The 24,462-nt window shown below is 40.3% G+C and overlaps 1 protein-coding gene across 4 annotated transcripts in view; it reads left to right on the top strand.

Annotated features, from left to right (window-relative positions):
* Nucleotides 1-2,859: 2,859 nt before the first annotated feature.
* Nucleotides 2,860-24,462, top strand: part of LOC111856783 (KAT8 regulatory NSL complex subunit 1) — a 54,658-nt gene continuing 33,055 nt past the window's right edge. Inside the window, exons 1-2 of one of the 4 annotated variants that reach the window (XM_023837008.2) lie at nucleotides 2,860-2,886; nucleotides 3,956-4,056. The gene's annotated coding sequence lies outside the window, so the exon portion shown is untranslated. Of the gene's footprint in view, nucleotides 2,887-2,987; nucleotides 3,109-3,955; nucleotides 4,057-5,336; nucleotides 5,886-5,923; nucleotides 6,222-24,462 lie in introns of those variants that run through there. The other 3 variants (XM_023837009.2, XM_023837007.2, XM_023837010.2) reach the window with 3 other exon arrangements.

Raw genomic sequence — 24,462 nt, forward strand, 5'->3', positions numbered from 1 at the left:
GGTGCTACAGTCAGCATAAAGGAATTGATATGTTGCTTGGTCTGATTCAAGATTCAAAGCGTTTATTGTCATATGTACAGTAGAAAAGTGCATTTCTCTGTGCAATGAAATTCTTTCTTTGCTGTCCACACAAAATGCTGAGGTACAATATAATAGAAAAAAAATACTTTAAAGTATAATCTGCAAAAGAGCTTCATGTGCAAAAAATTACAGTATGAGGTAGGTGATGATGTCCACTAATCATACTCCTGTCGGCTGTTAAGGAGTCTGATGGCAGTGAGGAATAAGGAGTTGTTGAGTCAGGAGGTTCTAGATTTCACACTTCTGTACCTCTGTCCTGAGGGCAGAAGTATGAACAGTCCATGTTGTGGGGTGTGTGAGGTCTTTGAGGATGGAGGCTGCTCTCCTCTGGACTCTGCGGTGGTAGATGCTCTGCAAAGAGGGCAGCGGAGTCCTGATGATCTTCTCCACAGTCTTCACCACTCTCTGCAGGCGTTTGCAGTCCATAGCTGTAGCTCTGCCATACCATGCGGTGATGTAGCTGGTCAATGTGCTCTCCACAATGCAGCTGTAGAAGTTGCTGAGGATCTTGGTTGACATACCAAACTTCCTCAGCCTCCTCAGGAAGTACAGCCGCTGTTGAGCCTTCTTGACCAGCTTTGTGGTGTTCAGTGACCAGGTGAGGTCCTCACTGATGTGGACGCCCAGGTACTTAAATATGCTCACCCTCTCCACTTCAAACTCCCAGATGAACAGTGGCTGATGAGGCCTCCTCCTCTTCCTCATGTCCACTATCAGCTTCTTTGTATTGTCGAGGGTGAGGTTGTTATTCTTGATCAGTGGTGCCAAATCTTATCCGTAAAGGGCCGGTATGTATGCGGGTTTTTGCTGCAACTCCCTAATTAGATTACTAATTAGACGACTGATTGGCTGAAGAGTCCTCACACCTGGGTTTGAACAGCTGACCTACAGGTTATCCCAAAAACCTGCATACACACCGGCTCTTTGTGGATAAGATTGGGCACCCCTGTTCTTGATGAACCTTAGTTTGCATGTTTTCTGTGTTTGCATGGGTTTCCCCTAGGAGAGTGTGCCACGTGATGAAGTGACATACTGATCAGGGTGTCCCCTGCCCTATGCCCTTTGCATCCTGAGATGGACTCCAGGTTGACCACTGCCCTGCACTGAATAACAGTATGGAAAATGGATGGATCATTCACTGTAACTGTATTTAATAAACAGTTATGGCTAATGAATGGACTGATGAAATTAACATCTGTACAGAATTTGAATGCAGGGCAACAAGAGATGGCTGAATAACAGAACAACATACTACAGTATATACCATGCAGAAGTCTTAGTCAGACATTGAAATTGTTTAAATGATCTTCATGTTGGTGCTATTATGTCTGTCAAAATTTTAACAATTTCAAAACCTCTCCTAAACCTCTCCAGTATTTGCAGTAACTGTTCAATATACTTGTCTATTTTTGACTCAACCAGTGGCACATCTCGTTTGGTGGTGAAATTTAATGAATACATGGAATGGCTGAGGTGCCCCTGAGGAGAGGTTTGGGAACTAAAGCAGTGTTCATCTTGCCATTCCACGAGATACCAGTAACTATCTAGAGAAAAGAAGAAATTTACTGATGTGTGTGCAAGACTGTGTGTGAGACAGAGACCCTCTGATGGACAGGCACCCCACCCACAGTGTTCCCCTACCTGCCCTGTGCTGCCTAGGATAAGCACCAAGCCCGCCCCCCCCCCCCCCCCCCGTGACCCCGTACTTGTAAGTGCTGTTAGAAGACGGACGGATTTCAAGACCTGTTTCATTACAATTTTTGGACAAGGGAACTAATAGGTTAGTACCATTCTTAAAACAACTCTACTTTCCTGGGTGCTGTGCTGTATGTTAAAGGGCATATGGGAATGAAAACTTCAAAGGGATTCCTTGTAGAATTTTTTTTATATATGTAGTAAGTGCATGTCTGTTTTACTTGTGATTTAGTAATCCGGCATTTATTATAATGATATTATTATTATGAATAATAATATTAGGACTGTGGTGACCAAAAGCACATCCCGTGAAGTAAGGTAGGGCATCATGCAGTAAATCAATTACAGCTACTGATACACCTGAGCACGGAGTAGTGAGGCCAGATTTGGACCCATGGCTGTAGAAGTACCTGCTGCGTGACTGAGCCACCTTTTGCTCACTCACAAACACAGGGTAAATGTAAATTATCAATAACCTTGTATTGGTGTAATTTATATGCTTAGACCAGGGGTGTAGCTAGAAAATGAAAAAGGTCACCTTCAATCTGAATAACTTGCAGAGCGGGGGAACGGTACATTTTGGGGCACCTTGAATCTATCAGAATGTCCATACCCCTCCAACACCCCAGGCATAGACACCGACAGAGTTAACTAACCACATATAAATTAACCGTAATAATGCACTTAATCTTTTTATCTTAAACATACATTACAGCACCTCACATTGTTCCTACAACGAGTTAACCATCCCGTACACACTGAAAGCATTCAACTCAGCTGTTCAGTATTTACAAAGGACAAACTGCACAACACAACATTAAACTGCCATTGTAAATTAAAACATTAAACTGATAAGAGTTCTTGGTGCTATTTTTCATAACTGAAATTAATGCTAACCCACATGTATCTTGTACATATCTTGTTACAGAACATGTAATTCACACAATGAAACTAAAGTCTTGCAAACTTTTATTTACACTTTCCATCGGTCGCGTCACTTCCAAAACTGGCAGGCATGTGATCCAATGGATTCCGTAGTTATGAAGAACAAACAAATCACAACGCGAGACGGGCGGAGCTTGGCGATTCAAGGCTGGTTGGTCTGTGCAGGTAAGTGAATATGGTTTTCGCTTTCTGTCACATAAAAATCTATTTTTTCTTTGTTTATTTAATAACTGAGCGGTGTCGCGTAGCACGGTTAATGGAGAAAGAAGGAAATGAATGTGTGGTAGATTTAATAATATAACACGGTACCGCATTATGTGTACTTTGCGTTCAAGTCAACAGGCCGAAATAGGATTTCTGTCAACCGAAGGGATAAATAAGAACCAGGTAATAAATCCATGCGAAGAAATTCAACTTTTATAACGTACATTTTACAACTATTGAAAATAGATAGAGCACTTCGTAGGCTACGTCGTATCTGGCAGCGAACTCTTATGGATAAGGTTACACAATTAAAAATGGTATATTATGATGAAAGGTAACACACATAGGCCAAATTGCTACACACAGCTAGCTAGGAAGCGTCATTTGCAGCAGCGGCAGTACGTGCAAAAATGTTACTGCTAACAGTGAATGCACTAAGTTGAAATAGTTTCCAGTGACTAAATGATGCTTTCATTTATATTACAGTAACTTTCTAATTCGCAGTAGCGTGACTTTCATGCAGATAACCATTAAATCAATGTCCGATCATGTGAAGTTATGATGCAAGGCAGAAGGCCAATGTATTGGTCCACCGACTTCGATAATAAGACACATTTACGCCTCGAGCATAACATTCGGCCGGAAGGGTTAGGAATTCATTAAACTACGGTAATGCCGATATTTAGAGCAGATGTTAATTTGCTTTTAAGAGTAAAAACTTGTAACCCCTAACATATCTAGCTAAAACATTGGAATGAATCGGTGAGTTTGTTGTAAAATGTTTTAAGTGTGCCATTTGAAGCAACAGTACTTTAATAAACGTTGCATTTCAGTTGATAAACAAGTGCATCTCCTCGTTATAATGTTATAGTCAGAGATAAGGTTGTTGAATTTAGTTTGACAACTATTACTCTCCGTATTTGTGAAAATCTTCGGCCATAAGCCTGATGCTACATCACGTTCTCAAAAGCGTTCACCTGCATCATTTTAATATGCATATTACAAAATATTTTCCATCCATGTTTTTTAGGAATTCATTACAAGTTTAACCCTACTGATGGTTGTCTATTCACCGTTTGGTCCTATGGGGAAACGCTTTTCGTAGAGAAAGATGGACTCTGTTTTGTACAGGTAAGAAACTGAATTCTGAACTAAGACGAAGCTTTTCTATATATCATTCACGTATTATTCACAAGAGTATTTTAACTCATTGGTAAGGCAGGCACGTTGGACTGTATCAATTCTGTAAAAGGCTGTGGGGAGACCTGTGTATTGGCATGCCGGCTAATGGAAGGCGAGATGTCGTTTGGTGCGGATGGTGCATGTGTATGGCTTTGGGAGCACCAGGGGGCGCCAGTGCTCGAAGCTTCTGCGGGATTGTTGCGCTAATGCGAAGGTCCGCCTTTTTTAATCGAAGGTCGTCTTTGTTGACAAAGCAGTTACCATTCATGGAATTTTTAATGAAAAGTTATTTTAACCTACCGTAGTGCGATCGATACGGCACTCTTCCAATCGGAATATTCGAGAATTAATTTCCTATAAAAACCATTTTAAATGTACATTTTAACACTAGTATCACATGTATAGCTTGCTTTCTGTCTTATAGTAGTGGGCTTCAAATGGCGCTGGCTCCCCCGCAGTGATGACGTTTTTCTTATGTCGAGGCTGCCAAGTGTTTTTCGGATCAGTTATCTGCAGGCGGGTGTTTTTTCGCATTTGTACGAGCCTTATGTAAAATAAGTGGTTACAAAGTGCCCGACATAGTTCCGCCTGCGTATTAGTTCTTGTTTTCTGCAGATATGCGTAAACCCTCATTAGTACGTTGCTTTACGAGACCGTATTGGTATATATTTATATCGGAATCCGCCATGTATATATGCCTGATTGGAGCATATTTATACAGTCAATGTGATTGTTCTCGACAGGGAGAATGGTTGATGTATGTATTTTACGATGTGGTGTTTAATGTTCCCGAAAACCCCGCCCAAATATTAAAGCAGCTGGCGCTCATTGGCAGTCCTGCAATGGCAGCAGTTTTCCACTGCGGTATAACGGTGTCAGGTTCCCTCTGGCGGGAGACAAAGCGTTGTTCACGTTTATAAACTGTCAGACATCTTGGTCGCCCCCCTCCCGAAGTTCTCTTTATCTCATGCCTCACATTAACATGACATCATTTCGTTAATTAGCAGTGTTCGACATAGTTTTTCCTTTAAATGAAATATTTAGAATGGAAAATATTATTGTGCTTCTACCGCCAATATTTTCTTCCCTAGTATTTAGAGATAGAGGTGTTAGAAGATTCACATTGAGCCATTATGGCGCGTAATACCGTACAGTTTCATTTCCTTCCAGCCCTCTGCAGGTTTTTTTCCCTCCCCTGCGCGTTCACGTCGCGAACGTCCCCCCCTAGTGGCCAGAGGACGCCCCTGCGCCCTCGCAGCTTCAGCGCCTCGCTCTAGCGGCGAGCAAGAGGAATGTCTCCCGCCGCGGCTCCACCGCTCTCTGCCTTTACGCTCGTCAGACCCGACATCCGAGGGAGAGGAGCAAGCCGCCATTTTCTTAGCGTCGCACTCCCAGAAACGGAAAAAATACATATTACCTACACAGAGACCGAGAAAGGGACGCAGATTTTGTAGAGACCGAGCATGGGAAGAGGACGGCCGAATGGAAGACCGTTTTGAATTAGCCCATTTTTTGTGTGTTTTTTTGTGTTTTATCGAGCACTGTTTCTTACTCGTCGTTTCGCCCATTTCGTGAATCCGAGACGGGAGCGACCCGGGGGTGTCGAACAAAAAAAGAAGCTCCACCGCGAGGACTCTGGCTGGAGCGGGGATTTAATTTCTTTATTTTCGATATATTTTCCTGGGTGCATTTTGTGTTCGTGGTTTTGTTGTTTTTTTCCCTGAAACCGGGGGGAAATTGTTGCAGAAATTCCCCCGGACTCCGCGCCTCATCACGTGGTAGGTTCCTCCTTTTTCTTTTGTTAGCCAGCCCCGCTAAACTAGCTAATCAGCCGAGTCAGCTAACCAGCTAACCAGCTAGGTTCACCCGGAGCGGCCGCTTTTAGACGTGCAAACTGGGCTGATATTAAACGCGTCCCCCGACTTACGACGCTTGAAGGCACCCAGGTCCTTCATGGTCCAACCTTTCCCCGGCCGGCTGTAAAGATGTGGTTTTTCCCTCCTTTTCCTCTGTCGCCTTCCCGTACAGTATTAAAACATTAAATGAACCAGCTGGGGGCATACAGGGACCCGAGTCCGGAGCCGTCCGGGGCGCTGCGGTGGAACCGTATCCAGGTTTGGTGTCGGGTCGTTTCGTGTAGCTGATTGGACCCCCCCTCCGGACCCCCCTAGCACTACCACGCATTTATCCGCGTGAAAGTAAATATGCGTCGGCAGTGTCACTTCATTACATGACTAGCATTAGTTTAACGTTAAAGGTAATGTTAGGTTGGCGGACACATCTTGTGTTGCTGTAAGGTCTGCTGGGTGGGGGGAGACAGGATTCCAGCGATTTCTAGTAGTTTTTATTTTATGGTTTTCTTTAGCGCAGTTTGAAGTTGGTCGGGCATTTCTCTCGATGCTGTGCGTGTTTGAAAACTTGACTCGCCCCGGAGGAGAAAGCGGGGGTCATCGCGAATGAGTCCGTTCGGCCCACGTTACGAAATGTTTGCGTTTCCCCCCGTATTGTGTAATTCTCCAGCTAATGGCGCAGTCTCTTTCGGCGGACACTTTGGTCTGATTATGTTCTTCACTGTGGCTCTTTTATCAGTGAGCAACTCAGGGCTTAGCCGAAAAGTCCTTTTTTCCCTCACAGCTGGGCGACTATTAGGAAATAAATGACCCATAATTCGTTAGTGCTCTGTTTTTAAACATTTTGTTTTCGTTTTATGTGCTTTTGTGTAGTCGGACCTTGTTTCCTTTGACTAAATTTCCAAGGTGCTGCAGTGTGTGCGTGCTTTTTTCGCATTTTTTTTATTTCAGTTAATCAACTTTCTCACCTATGGAACAACAAAGAGTGTAATGTGATTTGTGAAAGATGAGGAGCAGTTTCTATAACTGGGTGAATTACATAATCTCCCTCTTAAATCCCGACTCCTCTGTCCACAATCTGCTGCCGGCGCCTCTGCTTTCGGGTTGCGGTTATTTACCGTGCAAACTCATCGGCCCTATTCTCCTCCCCAAACGTACCTAATCCCTGGGGTGCTGATCTTTGTGTCGGTGGAAAGGGGCATGTTGAACTTTAACCCTTTTGCCAGCAGCATAGTCATTCATTCTATATCTATTTTATGCCTCACGCATTTACCGACATGCTGTCTTGTTGGGGCTGCGTATGGATTTGCATCAGATATACATTTTTTTTTGCGTTTAACACACTTAAAGTTTACCCATTCTTGCTCATATTATATATTTGGATATTGGATGGCTAGTTCGTTATTCAGATGAGCCTTGAACTTGGACATACCGTTTGCCCCTGGGAATTCCGGTTGCTTGACATAAACTTTACAGATTACTGGATCTCCTTCCCTGCTGTTTGACAGGTTCAGTATGTCGTGTGTAGCTTAGACAGTAGGTGGTAAATACGCAATGTACCTATGTAGTTTCACTGGTTAAGTGTTTAATAACTGCAGTTTCATGGGCTTGATTCCGTAGTTGTAGGAGGTTCTCTTATGTTTTATGTTTCCTATGTGTCAGTGTATAACAGCATTTTAGGTATACATACAAGAAAAAGGGTAATTTAGTGATGTGCTGTAGTCTGTGTCCTTTATACCTAAAAAGTTTGTTTATGTGGAAGTCCTGCCTCATACTCCCAGTCCCAATGACCGTGCAGTGGAGCCAAAGTGAAAGGTCAGCACTTGGAAAGATGTAATGTTGTTGGTTATTCACTGGGGCAGTTTCTATGTGAGAATTGAGTAGTTATGTTGCTGAGGTTTTTTTTCTCCACTTTTTGCCTTTCTCTAAGGACAAGATCTTAATCTGCAACTGTGTATTAGCTCTTCTATCAAGAGTGTGGATAAAATCAGTTGTGTTGATGTTGCATTGCCAAACGAGATCTTTCTCAGTTGCTTGCTATTAGAAGCACAGGAACCTGAAATACAATCACAGCAGTGCAGGTGCAGCTTGTGCTTTGCAAGAAGCGAGCAGATGCTGGGAAACATGCCTTGATAAATGAGTTATTGTACAATACCTCGTTTATGATGAAATGGTGGTATTGAGACACTTGATTTTAATTTGGTAATAGGAGATTTGATAGGAGCATGGGCTACTTGGTGATTTATTCTGTGTTGCATTTCAGTGTATTCATTTTAACTTTAAACAATTATGATTCATTTGGGGTTTAGTGTGCAGCCCATAAATTTGTCAGAGAGATGTTCTTCAGAAAGATGAGGGATTTTTCAGAATGCTAGCTTTCACACTTGCAGCCATGCAGATGCCTCACCTATCTACTTTTTCCTGAGATTTCTGGGATGCAGTGTGAGGAACACAAACTTGGAGAAGGGAAGTTTAACACTGTTTTAAATCCAGTTAATCTCCCAGGCTGTCCTTGTAGCCTTGAAGTTCAGGGACTTCAAACAAGAAGGTCCTGGTTGACTTTGTATGTTACTAGAAAGTTCTGATTAGGAAGAACTTGCTCTACAGATGTTTTTGTTTCCAGTTGTGATGGGATTTGGCGGTCAGAAGAATGTAGGCAGAACTTCCTGTGTGATGTCTACAGGCAGCAGACTTTTCTTCACTTGTCATTTTTTTTGTTATGTAAATATAAATATTCCTCCATACTGTCATTGTATTCAAGTTGAAATGGAACAAAAATTTATTTAGATTATCCATGTCAAACATTCTAACCTAAATATGTATTTTTAAAACATACAGCTTTCTCACTTTTTCTGTCGGGAAGTTTTTCCTTTTGAAAAGGAATGATATGATATCAGTGTGTATTTTTGCAAGTCCTCCCACCACAACCCAACCATACATACTCTATTGATATGTGATTCTAACACTTTCATTATGACTTTTGATTTGTTGTGCATATTAACACTCTTGGAACTTACATTTGAAGTTAAACCAGGCACGCTTTCCCAGTGGCTTGTTTTGTGATGCATTTTTTGAGATTGAACAGACACACAAGCATGACATTCACTGCTTCAATTTTGTCCCAGTTAGCAGGTTGGTTTTGGGTCACTTTTACACATAACAGCAGTGAAATGACCCTGCCTGAATTAGGATTTTGTTTTTAAAAAAAAACTGGTTTAAGTAAATGAAGGCCTAAATATATCTTGTGATTTTGAATTCTGCTGTCTATCCTCATCTGGATTGTTTTCATACTGGGCTTGACGCAGTTTAATGAGCGACTTTAGTAAGCAATTTAAAGTACATATCAATAAATGATTTTTTTCAGTGATTCATAGCTGCTGCTGTTCAGGCTAAGTAGTCAATGTCGTGTTGGTAATGACAATAGATATATCTAATTAGATTTTTAACTTGTGGTTTATGTTGCTTTTGATTTGTAAAAGTACAACACGTCTTACTGCTTGAGATGTGTTATATCTTTTAATAGTTTTTCTGCCATGTTAAAGACTTCTAGTGTTAGGGTATTTTTTTTTGCATGTCTGTCATTGTCCATTTAATTCAAGATCTGCAGTTCAGGTGATGCTTTTTTGGTCAAGCAGGATCCTTGACTTGTGGCTGTTGTAAATGTTTCTGAAACGCCTTCACATTTTTCATGAGTAATATATTGACTGCCCTCTGCTTAGTATTAGTTTAAATTTAAGTTTTGATGTGAAATTAAATTCCAAGAATTAACCAAATTGTACATTTTCAGGATGTAAAATGCCATAATTGGGTAATGTACTTGCTGGTTTTTGGATTTGTCTCAGGCCTTCGTTATAATTAACCTTTTCATGTATACATAGGTCTTTCAGGAAACTGTTACATACCTCAGGTCTTTATTGACCTGCCATATATAGGCACATATATATAATAGGGTTTTTGTGTGTATAGTAGGTTAGATATATATGTGGGCACTTATTGTCTGTAGCTTGTTGCCAGTTAAATTGCCAGTCGCAACACTTTTCACACTACAGTACTTAGAGTTGCCGATGGGCAGATTTTTAGTCTGCTCGATATCTGACATGCGTCTGTGATGCATTGGCGACACTGTCAGGTCGCATCTTTCAACAGTTCACAAATAGTTATTGAACACCCAATTTATAAGTGACCAGTGATTTGCCGCCAATCTGGGTCTGTTGTCAGCAATCTCCAAAAACTGTTGGCAAATGGAAAATAGTGCTAAAATCGTGTAGTATGAACTTGGCCTACGGTGTATTTTTTTTTTTCTCTTTCTTTTATGGTGTGGTGATGCAAGGTCGAATGAGTTAAACTAAGAGAGGAATCCAGGTCTTTTAAGAATGCACAGATGGGTCTGCAGTTCCAGGAGCCATACAGCAGTTGGTTAAGATGCTTGCGTTGATAACCATTCACTCTTTGTTGCAGTTAACTTGGGGATTATTATGCCCTGCCTAAGTTTTATTCTCTCAGACCTGAGATTAACCCTGAGCTGTAGGGTTGAAGTTGTCCTTCAGCTATGTTACTGGGTGAGCTGCTCAAAAGCCCTTTAATAATAGCGTTTGTGTCTGGGTAAAATGAAGGGCACCTTGGCACTTCATGCAAGTTATGGCAAATTATGAATATTACAACAAGTTATAAAACAAGTTGTATATGGTTTCCTTGCTTTGGGAGTATGGCTGCCTCTTGTTGAAATCACTGTAGTTTTTCACAGGTGGGCAGAAGTCAAATAACAAAGACTATGCATCTGGGTAACAATTTCACCATAGTTAGCTGTCGTGCTGAGCCCAGCTCTCCCATGTGTGTAGATCTACTTCATGAAAATTATCTGATCATGATCTGAAAATTTAACTTATCGTTTTCAAACTATGGGGCTCTCTAAGCAAGCACGCTTAAAATCAGTCAGCAAATGTAACTGAATTTACAGTGAAATTCTGTGAATGTGTGATCCACAGAAATCCACTGTTTGTCCATTTTCTTTTCCACTAATCCTTAGATGAACATATTAATAACACAAGTGATGGTCTAAGCATTTAATGTACACAGCGTCGTAACCACACCAGGGCCTCTTCTCAGCCCTGGAAGTGCCTCTTCTCAGCCCTGGAAGTGCCTTATGCTGTAGTGCAGTCATTGCTGCCTCAATGTAGTGCCTGTTGGTTCAAAAATGTTAAAAACGCTGCTTTTTATCCTGCAATACTCATCTGAAATCTGGAGTGAATGACAAAGACGTTATACCCTGACGAAAGTTTCTTGTTTTAGACATGCCTGGCCGTGCTTGAGGGGCTGCAGTTTATGTTTCTGTCAGGTGCACAGGGTTTTACATTTTTGAATGTGCACTTGTGTGGTCCTGGCTTGTGGGTCAGTTGATGTGTGTTTAAGGTTGTGTGTTGTTGAAATTGAATTAATGTGCTTGAGATTCTAGGTGTAACCTGATGACTTGGTATGTATCACTTGCAAATAAACAGAAAAATGTTCTAGTGCTCAGGTAGTTAAACTTAAAAATTGGATACCTAGATAAATTCCCTTAGGGGTGTGATAATTTAAATTACTTGTGTGTTTTTCTGGTTTGTGGATGGTTTAGCTCAGTTTTTCCAGTTTTGTAAAACTTAACAGGTCTTGAATTTCAGTGCTGGATTACGGTCATTGTGCGTAATTTAACCGATTCTCACAAATCTAGCACTTATAATGTGGGAAATTTCAGCAAGCATTTACAGCAATGTCTAATAATGTTCAGGTAATGTTTGCACTGGTGTGGAATGTGCATGCACTCACTCACTCTCCACTCTCTCTATAAGGCTACAAGCCTCAATCCATGCCAGAGCCCAGTTTGTACCTTGCACATCTGCTTATGCGCAGCATTGCATTTTATGGCATATTATACGGTGGTGCTCGATTTTTGTACCACTTAGTTTCGCAATATTTTCACAACCCAACCTGATGTAAGTTATCAACGTAGTTACATCTACTATAGTCCGGGTTTGGGAAACATTTGCGTCACAGTCCAACAATGTTGCTAATGCAGTTAAAACCAATATTTTGGGAAATGTATCCCTGATCCCACTAATATTCCTTTGCATGACATTTTACACTTACATTTCTCTAACATTTTACACATTACATTTCATTTATGGACTTCTTGTGAGCAATCGGCATCAGAATGAGATAAGTAAAATATTACGATTATGCATTCTTTTTGTTCTTTGTCTGTTTAATGAAAGTTCTGCATAGCACCTGCACATGTTTATGGGTCTTGTTAGGTACCCCAGTCATAGTGGGATGACCATATATGTCCTTAACGGCAGCTGATATTATGCTGTGGTAAACTAACTGGATTATGCCAATATTTTCATGATCCCACTGATCTGGAGTGCTGCAGATATATCTCCAACAAACGCGACATACACTAGGCTTTATATTTCAGTTCAGAGTGAACCAAAGCTATAATAAACCCAATACACCATGTAGCTGGATGGCTGCAATTTCAACTGATGGAAATACAACCCGAAATTTCAGGTATGGGATATTTAGGTTTTAGTGTTAAAAACAAGAAATACATGACTGAAGAAAACACTAAAATTACAAGCAAAGCGTATGCATTTTTCCCCAGTTTTTTTTTTGGTGGAATTATTAGCGCCAGATCTCGCGAAACAATAAAGCCACCAATGCAATTCATTGTAAATGTAGATTACTATGGTTTGCTGTAAAATGGTAGTATGAATGGATCGGGCAGTGCCAGAAAATATAATGCGGTGTATGCATGCTCAGTGATGCTGCGTGTACGCAGAGCTGCGAGGTACAAATCAGGCAGGTGGTATGGATCAGGTAGTGACAGCTTCCCTCTGCTGTTGCCGCAGATTTCAGTGAAATGAATTTCAAGGCATGTAAACATGGACTGCTGTTAAGTGGAGGGAAAGAATAGAGAATGGAGATGAGAGAGAAGAGGGAGCCACCCATCAGGGACACTGATGCAGCTCAAACGTATGATCAAAAAGAAACCACAAACTGCAGCAATGTATAGACATACTATGCAAAAGCTTAGGCAGTCTATGAAAATGACGCTCAAATGACCTTCATTTTAGTGTGACACTATAATATTTGTTAGTGTCAGCTTAGCCATTTCAAAACCCCTGCTGTAGTTACCCCAGTATTTGCAGCAACCATCCAATACACCTATGTGTTTGACTTGACCACTACCCCACCTTGTATGGCTAAATACCTCAGTGACTTTTTATAACAAATTAGTGAGTTAATTGATTGGTTTTTGAGCTGGATGTTCTTCTAGCTATCTAAGAAGATATAGGCCTAACTAAATTTTTGGAGAATGAAGAAAATTCATGTTTGTTTTTGTTGTTACTCTTTCATATGTTCTAATGTTAAGTTGTCTTTTTTTGTTCTGAGTGCATATACCATTACTACTTGGATAAATAGCTTTAAACATTTCTTTTGATGACCTAAGACTTTTGCACAGTACTGTAGTTCAGAGAATCCGTTAAACTAGAGGAGAGTGATAAAATGCAATCTGACGTAACAGGAAAGGTAAGCCCTATAGTTAAATAGTTAAGCTTCCATGTAGCCCCCGCCCCCAAGGTGTATAAAGTGGGGAATTCTCTCCCTATTTCGAAAAATGAATTTCAGGCTCTGGTTATATAGTTGCAGATTGAAGTGTTTTATAGGCCTTGATTACTTGAAAGAATTACTAAAATATATGCAAGTTAAGTGTTAAAAACAATCACGCAAATTTTTATGCCATCTTCATATTCATCTTCCTCTCACAGCCTAATCATAAATGCTGCTCCCCCACCAGAAATTTCTGTCTCTCACTTTGGAGGATGCATTGATTTGTTTAGCGTGCATAGTTGTGAGATAGGCTGTGAGTTCTACACAGCATGCTGATGTAACCTGTGAGCAGCTTTGGAAATGCCAGTCTGAGGTTTTTTTGTCTTCTGAATTCCTGGAGGGGTTGAAGATCGAACCTACTATTTTACTGCTGATGTCTGTGGTGGGCCTTCAGTTGTTTCATTGGGTTTCTAGTACTGGAGTCTGCTCTTCCCCCATTTGTTTAGGAAAAAAATGTGCACTGTGAGATGGATGGAATTAGCAGGTAGATCGTGCACTGGCTTCCACTCTATATCAGCTCTTACTTGATTAATTAAAACAGTCGTAGGGTAATCATTCACCAGGCATTTCACCTTTAACTGAAGTACGAATTTGTGGTTGTGTTTGGTTGGTGCTCTTAAAAAAACCTGGTCTGATAATGCATGAATTTTGTATACATTGTTAAATTTACATTTTAATGTACTTATTCATTGTGATCTTATGATCACAGATCACAGATGATCGTCAGTGCACAAATTTTAATTTCACAGCTATGTTTTTTGTCCATCTATTTTAAAATAAGTGACAAATTGTGCAGCCAAGCATAACTGCTGAATGTTTTACAGTAATATTATCAGTACCCCAAACCAGTTCTGGTCATACCCCAAACCAGTTCGGGTCATTAAATGGCATTGTTTTTTATGTATTGTTTAAGATGTACTGATTTGAGCAAAAAACTTGAGCCCTTTGAAGAAAAAAAAATATCCCTGATTGTAGAATCAACATTTGCACAGTTCGCCTTTCTAGATGGCCTCATAAACCCAGTTTATAGAGGATTGTCTATGGGCAGTTTTCCACTGCACCCGGTACCAAAATGGTATTTCAAGGTGTTGGTTTTCCACTTGCCTAAAAACTGGTACCGTCACTGGATGACATCACAACATGAGGCGGGTATTTTGTACTGAATTCGAAATATGGCTCTAGTATGTTATAGGATGGGGTAGGGCTGTGCGATATGAGGATATGTATCGGATGACAAAATAAAAACGTTGGTCGCTTCATATTATGCTCTATCATTTGCTTCGTGGTGTCACAAAATATTGTTTACGACAGAGGTCACTAACAGGTGGTCCTGGTCCGGACCCCGAAGCTGTCCCATACGGACCCGGACTGATAGCCAAAACATTAAGCCATTTAAAACCTGGTGGGACGCTTCTATTTTAACCGGCGCAGCGTTTGTAGTCTTTTCGGTAGTGGTTTAGCAGTAGAACCGCTGTTTCCCACGCCAATGAACGTCAAACACCTTTAACCGCCAAGCAAGATGTAGTTTGACTTATGCAGCCCTTTGTCTGCGCTAATGTGCCATTAGTGTTAATAGCAGCAGCAAAGCTAACATCCGCAACCAAAAAGCCATAATGTTCCTAACAGAGTGATTGGTCTGTCCTGAAGTCATACAGCTGAAGTTTTCAAATACAGTATGTATTATATAACTATAAATAGACGTAGTTTATTGTTGATTTCATGTTCGTTGAAGTTTGTTTTTAAATATATGTATAAAGTAATGTTATCTGTTATATAAATAAACTCAGGTAAAACAAAAAATGAACATTTCATGGCTGCCAAATCTCAAGCATCTGTTTTAAGCATTAATCTCAAGCATTAATTTGATTTGACAGTCGGGTACTGATTACATGCAAGGTTTTTTTTTTTTTTTTTTTTTTTTTTAAATGTTTCCTGTCCGGCAGCTTTCGCAAGCAGAATAATGGTCTGAATGCACTGCTGTGTCAGACATATTTGCTTTACCATGAGGGGCTCTATAAACTCTGTATAGGCCCTTCATGTTGGTCAATTTCTTTTTATTCATATATTTATTGTATCTTATTTAATACATGTAAAATTACATGCAATGTTGATACAACTAATAGGCTATTCAAGAAATTTTCTCTAACTGGACCTCATAAAGGTCGGCGATAAATCGATTTTATCGAACAATGTGTTTTTATGAAAATTGATTTTATTACTTATTTTACATGCGAGCGCCAAAAGCGTAACTAATGCGACGCACCGTTCTTCACGGGTAAATTAACGCGGCGCACCTAAACACTGTAGCGGATTCACAAACAACATGACAATGGTTCAGTTTTGCGCCGTCGGACACAGACCAAACAGGCCCTGTTGCAAAGTCCGTTTAAAAACTGTTGCAACCAAAGGAAGAAGCACAACAAATTTATTCCAGCACCTAAAGCAGAGGCACACAGCGGAGTGGGAGAAGTGCAGCTCCCAGCGAAATGAAAATACCTGCAGCACGAGCACAACATCCAAAGTTAAGCAAGCAACTTGTCCCTAACACGTTTTCGAACTGTGTGCCATATGATAAGAATGGGGCACGGTGGAAGGCGACAACAAACGCTGTCGAGATGTATATTGCAAAAGACATGGTGCCCATACATACTGTGGAAAAGCCGGGATTCATTAACATGCTAAAAGTTTTTACAAGTTTCTAAAAGTGTTTACAATGGCATGGTCTGCCATCTCATCATCTTCTCAGCCATCTTTTTTGGTTTGTCAGATTGCACTAGATCCGCATATCCCCACATACATCATCAAGGAGAATACCAGGGAGATGTACCCAGAAGTGGGCTCAGGTTTAAACCTTAACTATGACACCATGGTAAAGTTAGCTTTATATTCAGTTTTCTGACTGCAATATCTTTCATCAAAAGCAAGCAACACCCTTTGGTTTTCCAGGTTTCTTTATGGGTGAGATTTAATTAACATTTCAGTGTTTGTGTACTTCACCTTCAATAGCTCAGCTCTCTTGTTTACAGTTACTGATGGACGGTGAGTGAAATGGACGGTGAGTGAAATTATTAATAAATACATTTAAAAACACATATATGAAAGTTAGATGGTGTGCATTGTCCCCCATAGTTTAATGCTTAAAGCACACTTGACTGGACATGCCTGTATCATTTGGGTTTATACTTGACTAGGACTGGACGATATGGCAAAAATTTATATCACGATATATTTCTTAATTTTGGTCGATACGATATAATTCCGATATCGATATGGACAATATTAAAAAGCCTCAGGAAAAAACTGCCGAGGACACGCACAATGGATGTCTGCAAACTGAATTTGCAAAGTCTATAATACCTCCAGGCTCCTCCTATTAAAATTATATAATTTTTTTTTTTAAATAAAAACAGTACAAAAAAAAGTTCACTTTTTATTTGTATTTAGCCTTTACAAACAAGAAATGTGAAATAAACTATCAAATAAATAAAACTCTGACTCAGCTTTTTAACAATAATATATTTCCATTTAAACTAGAACAGGCTGATTATTCATATACAGTCGAACCCGGTTATGTCGCCGGCCTAGGGGGTTGCCAAAAAGCGTCGAGATAACCGATGATCGAGATAACCGAAAACCAATATGGCAGCAATATATTAGCATGTGCTTGAAATGTATTTATGTGCGTTAACTGAGAATGTACATGCACGGGTTTTTGGAATTGCCGCGATTTGTTTGAAGCGATCGGCATGCTATAAATATGTACATACATCGCGGCCGGTTCTAGACATGCATATATGAGGGGGCAGACAGAAATGTGAAGGGGGCACATGGTGGCGACAAAGGTGGGAAAGGGGTGGGGTGGTGCTCTGGATAACTGTTTTTGTCATGTAATTGGATTGCACTTTGTCAGGCCTCTGCCCTAAGACCTGTCCAACTTGGGTGTCCCACCTGAAGGCTAAGCTTCTGCTGGTGTAGCTCTTAGGGTAACTGAGGCACGCAACCCCCCTGACCACATAAGGTGGCAATCCCTCAGGGAGAAAACTGAAAAGTAAAACAAAAAATAAAATAAAATATTCCTAATCAGATTAAAAACAAGACATTTACCTTAATTGGATGGCCTATATCAAACATATTTGAACCCAACAAAACACTTTTCACTATTGCCAATATCACCAAAACTAAAAAGGCTAGGCTAAGTTATGAAAAAGAAAAAATCTATTCACCGAGTCTTGAAATATAAAACTGAAAAATAGGATCGGTCAGGGTTCATTTCACTACATGTTGTACTTGTTATAACTATGTATGTGACGAATAAAGAATCTTGAAATCACAACGAACAAGTCGCTCAATGAGAATGAATGACGTAACCGACTGGCTAAGCTGCTTCTAGCGTCAAGGTGGTTCAAATGGTACGATCCACACTAGGGGTGTCTAAAATCGTTTTACATAAAATTTTCCTACAAGGTGAGGTTATCTTTCTTAACAAAAAAAAAAAAAACAAGAAAAATGTTAATACCCCCCCCCCCCAAACTGCTATTTTTGTCTATTTGGGGGGGGTCTTGATCGGGGGGTACAGTACAGTACATGGTTTTGTCCATGGTGTAATACCTTGGAGAAGGAAGAGTCACACGGTGATTAAAAAAATGGTATTTTCTGCTGTGGTCAGGTGTAGACTCAAGTCATGGACTAGATCAAGACTATCATGTTTCTGGTTTCCCAGTAACATGATGGAGACTGAAGATGTTGGCCGGATACAGATGTGTACGTCCATGGTTTCCTCCATAACAAACTTGTTTTGTTACTCTTACCAATGCGATTAGGCTAAAGTTTACATTGCAGCTGGCCTGTCTTGGCTTATATTGGGTTGGCTTCAGTTTGCTTAAAGCTTAGGTTTTGGTTGTGCTTCATTTGTTTGGTGCCTTTTTGAAAGAACAGTTTCCTGTCATCTCATACCATGTAGTGCAAGTTGGACTTAAAAGGGGGTAATATCAAATTGAAATCAAGTGTGGTGTAATTCTGTATTGGAGCTGTTGAAAACATCTGTTCAAAGGATTCTCAAAAGGTGCCAAGCATTCAACTGAATTTGCCCTCTGACATGCACTAATATGCAGGTAAATGCTTTCGTTCGATGTCTTGTTGTATAAACTGCTGGGTTTATGGGAGCCAGTCAAAGCACATGGGTATGCTGTACAGTTCCTTTTACATAACGCCTGAGCCCCCCCCCCCCCCCCCCACCACCTGTTTCCTGTACCTGTTTTTACCTTCTGTTGCCCACAATGTGGACATTTTATGGTGAGCCATGCAGTATCCCATATTGTGAGGGAACACTTCTGAACTCCTGTTAAACAGATTATTATATATGCTGAGTGATGCTTCTCCCTGACCTGCTGTAATTTTAAATGTATTTTCAGATGTACACTTTGTCAGATAATTTATGGCAGTATTCTAAGACCATAAAGGGAAAAATATTCTGCAGTCCCCTAGCTCTCAAAGGTTAATAAAGGTTGTTGTTAATTTCAAAACTTAAAACAAAAGCACGTGGTGTACATGATTGACTGAAGATGTCGTCAGACTGCCATAATTTACCAGGGTGGGGGTGGCTGTTAAACTTGATACACTATATAAACGGTAAGAAAGAGGATCATTGGTTAGACAGGGATGAACGTGTATCTCATATAGGAAACCAGTGGGAAAATCTAGCTTCTTATCAGTGGAAGAAGTGTGTCAAAATTCACGCTAATGGAGGTGAGATTCATTATTTACTTGACATGAGGCAGCAAGAGCAGTGGTTCATTAAAAATGGAAGAAGGGTGAATAAACTATAACTGTAGGTGCTAACAGCTATGTGCATTCAAGAGAGTTTAGGCATTCTTATTCCTAATGCAGGTGTGAATATTTTCTGTGTATTTGTGACTAAACAAATAACCCTTACAGGTCAAATCAGATGTGGTAATCAACTTACCGAAGCCTATGCCATACATCTTTTATGTGGGGGGGGGGGGGGGGGGGTACTGTTGGCTAGTTCAGGTGACATCAGAAAGTCAGTGCTAAGCAGGTGGCCAGATACCAAATTCACCCGGTTGACTTCTGAAAGTCTTTTTAAAATTATTGTTTTTGTTGAAATGTGTGATTACCTGGAATGGGCCAATCCAATGGTATGATGCTATAGGAAGGTCTTGAGAGTGCTGGTCTCATCACCCCTGCAAGGATGTGACACATGTAATGTGTACTAGTTTGAACCACTTGGTATGCATGGCATCTTGAAGGCATTTGCCATGCCTCTTTGGCCACATGGGAGAAAAATGAGCACTTTTCAAAACCAGCCCTGTTCAATTCCTATTCCTGAAATAAGTCGGTGACTGCATCAGGTCTTCCGGCAGCCGAAACTTGACGCAGCAGTGAGCATGCTTGTGTGTCAGGATGTACGGGAAGTGCTTGGGCTTTCAGGGCCGGCACATGTGTATTTCCCTTGTCAGGACTGGGAAAAGCTGCCAGTTTTTGCCTGGTTTTAAAAAGACATACATTCTTCTGAATGACAGTAGGAGGAAATATCTGTCCTGTTAAGTTTTTTTTCTTGATACGAGTACCTTGTGCTGGTTTTGGAAAGCCTGGCACTTGTTGACTGTTGCTCTGTGCAGCTTGTTTGCCATGTGGCAGAAGTATTAGCGACCTGAAATTTAATCATTTTCGTTCTCTCCCCCCCACCCCTGGTGTATTCTGGTGCATAAATGCATTTGTCCCCCTTAATCTAAATGCCTTGTACCTTTTTGTGTAATTGGGTTGGCCAAGATGTAACAAAATGTAACAAAATTTTAAAGATATCCGGTGTGTGTCCTTTTTAGGCGAACAGTTCTGTGTGACTAAGCAGGGGATGTATCTGACAGACCACCTCCTTTGTCTTTGACCTTTTATTTGTGGGTGGGGGGTGGGACGTAGAGGCAGTACCATTTAATGCTTTATGTCACCCTGCTTTTCTTCAGATTTAATTTTTTGGGAGCACATTCCTCTGACTTTATTGGCATATATCAGGTTGTTAAACAGTGCTATTCTCGACCAGATTGAAGGAGGTGCTTGTCATTTTGGCTAAAGCACAGTTTAAACATAAGGGTAGTATTTCTAAATTTTATTTAGTTTGTGAATAGTATATTTTATATAAAATAGTGCCGCTGCTTTGAAATCTGACAGCTGAAAGTCTGTATTTTGGTCAAACAATATGTATCCCTTTAAATGAAAGCTTTGGTGTGGTTAATGTAGCCGCCTATGAATCATTATCCCTGTCGCCATACGTAGTTCTCTGTAGCTTGTTTATTTCAAGAGATTCTTTTTTTTCCTCTGCAATTGTATTTTCCTGCACCTCAATGAAAATGTGCATTAATAAAATGGGTTGGGGAGACTGGGCCTTGTTACTTTTACCACTTTGCATGTTGTAACCAAAATCCATGTAGTCATATTTACATAGACCTCACCACAGACATCTGGTGTAAGCAACAGCAGAGAATGAGAATGAACTCAGAGGATAGTCAGGAAGTCAGGGGCCACTGTTGACGTCAGTCCTTTTATAACGTTAGTTTAGTCATGACTAGTTTCAGCAGGTTTTGTTAATAGTAGAAACCCTGCTTATTGGCGGTTGCTGTCATTAACATTTAATTGTAAGAATATAATGGACATATTCATCCCTGCAGGGAGATTGGGTTGTTTTGCATATTCCAGCTTGTTCTCCATAAGAAAGACAGACACACATGAATATTTAAGTAAGTGGAAGTTTTGGGGTCAGAGGATTAACCAGTTTCCAGTACCCCTGGAGCAGTTAATTGCTCAAGGGCCCACTGATAATACGATTACTCAACTTGTTGCTGGATTCAAACCAACAACCCTCCAGATCAGGAAATGGAACTGGGGTTGGAATTTAAAATCTCCTTGAAATTCGAATTCAATTCTAGTTCTGTTCCCCATAGTTTTTTTCCCCCCAAATCCCAACTTTGATGAATGCATTCCGGAATGGCTCCAGCTCCGCTCCAGACACCGGCCAGGCATCTAATCTGCTAAACTACACTCTGCCCCAATATGACCATATAGATTCATAAAACCTGGTTACACACTGATCCCTTTTTAAGATCTGAACTTCTGAAATGTTTACAGATAGCGGCTCTGAGTTATTCTGCTTTATGACATGGTTGTATGTCAGAACTGAATCAGTAGTGGTATTTCAGAATTCTGGGCGGAGTGCTGCTGCTCCTTTTAAAAGTAGATGCTAAATATTGAAAGCTATGTTGACCTTTGTGTGTGTGTGTGTGTGTGTGTGTGTGTGTGTGTGTGTGTGTGTGTGTGTTAAAAAATAATTTAATTAGTCGTCTTGCTATCTACTTATGTGCTCTTTGATACTCGTGAACTTGGTGTCTCCATGCTGTATGTTTCTCTCCGCTGCTGAACAGTTGCCAATATTTGACACAATGGGTACCAAGGTCTCCTAAGATCCCTGTTTCCTTTAGATTTTCCTGTTGAAATATGCAATGAATCAAGTCTAAAAGCTTCCACCAATCTGTAACAACAGGCTTTTCTTGGTTGGCTGATGAAAAGCTGGTTTTGGAACAATGCATCTATGCTAGGCAAATGTACCTGTAGTTGTCTTATAACTTTGTTTTACCAATACAATGCAATTTTTTAGTGGCAATTTAGAGCTATTTGGAACGATGGACTCCTGCTCTCTTTAACTTTTTATCACTGATCAACAGTCACCTCTATTAGCAAGATTGGTGTTTGTCTTCCACCCTTGCCCAGGCAGCAGTCAAGGAAGTTCTCCGATTTAGTGTGGCATAATGGTGACGCGCCATTGGGCATATGGAGGGTGGCTGGGTGTGTTTGATATGGTAGTCCACTGGGCTACCAACTTTCTGAATTTGTCAAGTAGGTTAATTTGTCATTTCAGCCATATACGCAGTGAAACAATCGAAGTATTTTATGATTTTAACAACTACTAGTAGCACAGCGATTTGCAGTCTTTGTAAAAATAAAATTACAAGTCCTGCAAAGTGGAAGCAGTGTTTAGTGGAAAATCCCACTAAAAGCGCATGCAATTGTACAAGACGACACTAGTAAAAATGATGAAAAAAATAATGGATGATTTGGGAGTCGCTAGCTTGGGCTGTTTTGCGCACTCACCGTAGCTTGTGATACATGAGAGGCTGTTGTCGCAACTAAGTGTAAGTAACGCTGTTGCTAGTGGGAGAAAAATTGTGGGGCATTTTAAGCATTAGCACTTGCGTATCCTCGCTGGGAAGACATTAAAATTGAACTGCAAATGCCTCAAAAATGCTTAAAACTAGACTGACATATGAGGTGGAATAGCATGATATTTGTTTCTAGTAGCCTAATTAACAAAGCTTTTTTGTAGACATATATATATTAGGGATGGGCCGATCCACATTTTTTCAGTTCTGATCCGATTCCAATACACAACTGCCGATACCAGTACGGATTCTGACACATGCTCTTTTTACTTTGTTATACTCCGATATCGAATCGGAACTAAAAAAATGTGGATTGACCCATCCCTATTTCTAACATTGCGGTATGCCTGCTGGTTGTGGCGAAACATCCATTATACTGAGCAAATTCCATGGAAGATTTTTGGTCAAAATGCGCAACTTAATATCGGAGCGTTCTCAGCTTTGTGCGCACTCGGACCTGTCTGAGTGCAGATCCTAACACATGCACACGCATGAGCCACATCTCTGGGCATGCCTTTACAGCGTGTTTGTGTGACTTTACCAATCACTAGTACTATTAGTGATTTATTAGTGACTATTAGTGATTACACCATGATAAATACAGAAGCAGAAATACAATATATATAAATAGAATAAATACTGTTAAGTGGTAATTTACACAGGTAAATTACTGTGCAATGTTCACACTTAACAGTATTTATTCTATTTATATATATTGTATTTCTGCTTCTGTATTTATCATGGTGTACATAGCGCAGAGTCTCTTATAACTTTATTTTTAGTTCTTATTCTTATATCTGATATTCTTTTCTTTTATGTTCTTGTCCTGTGTCTATGTGTGACCGTCTGTAGTAACATGAGCAATTTCCTCCGGGATAAATAAAGTTTTTCTGATTCTGATTATTAGATCTTAGAGCTGGGTGATATCTATCTAAAAAAGTAATAATAGCATATTTTAATAATACCGTGATGGGGAATGCTGTCGAGTAGTCTAACACTCCACTCCCTTTCTCGCACACACACACACACACACACAGGTGCGCATAGATACATGTGACACGAAGCAGGAAAATAATTTTTTTAGGCGTCGTAAATAATTCATTGACACATTCTGTCTCGGGGTTATGGGGATATTCAAGTGGCGGTTTTAACCAATCGAACCACCATTATAACCGTACATGGAGTTTAAATATATTAGCTGTGTGTGTGTGTTTTCTTTTCTTTCAACTGTCAACTGGCTAGATGGCTGAACTAAAAGCCAAATCACAAATTTTTTTGTGTGTAGTCTGAACCTGCTTCATTGACAAAGGTGATAATCACTGGTTAGTCACTGTCAGATCCCAAAACCAGGTTACTTGTCAGATATCATCAATTACTGATATTGTTATATTGCCCAGTCCTATTAGATCTTGGTACAAACATGCAACATGCTTATTGACACATTGACATTAATGAGACTTACTTAGGTATCGAAATTTGGTATTGAATGACAAGGCATTTTACTGTGCTAGATGGTATCTAAGCAATTCTTTCGGCGCCATGAAAGAATCAAAGTTTGCTACCCAGCCATAGTGGAAAAGCTGTTGGTCAAAGTCTAAAATTTTCTTGGAGAAACAATAGCGCTACATGTC

Source organism: Paramormyrops kingsleyae, chromosome 5, assembly GCF_048594095.1.
Source record: "Paramormyrops kingsleyae isolate MSU_618 chromosome 5, PKINGS_0.4, whole genome shotgun sequence".
In the NCBI taxonomy this organism is placed as follows: Eukaryota; Metazoa; Chordata; class Actinopteri; order Osteoglossiformes; family Mormyridae; genus Paramormyrops; species Paramormyrops kingsleyae.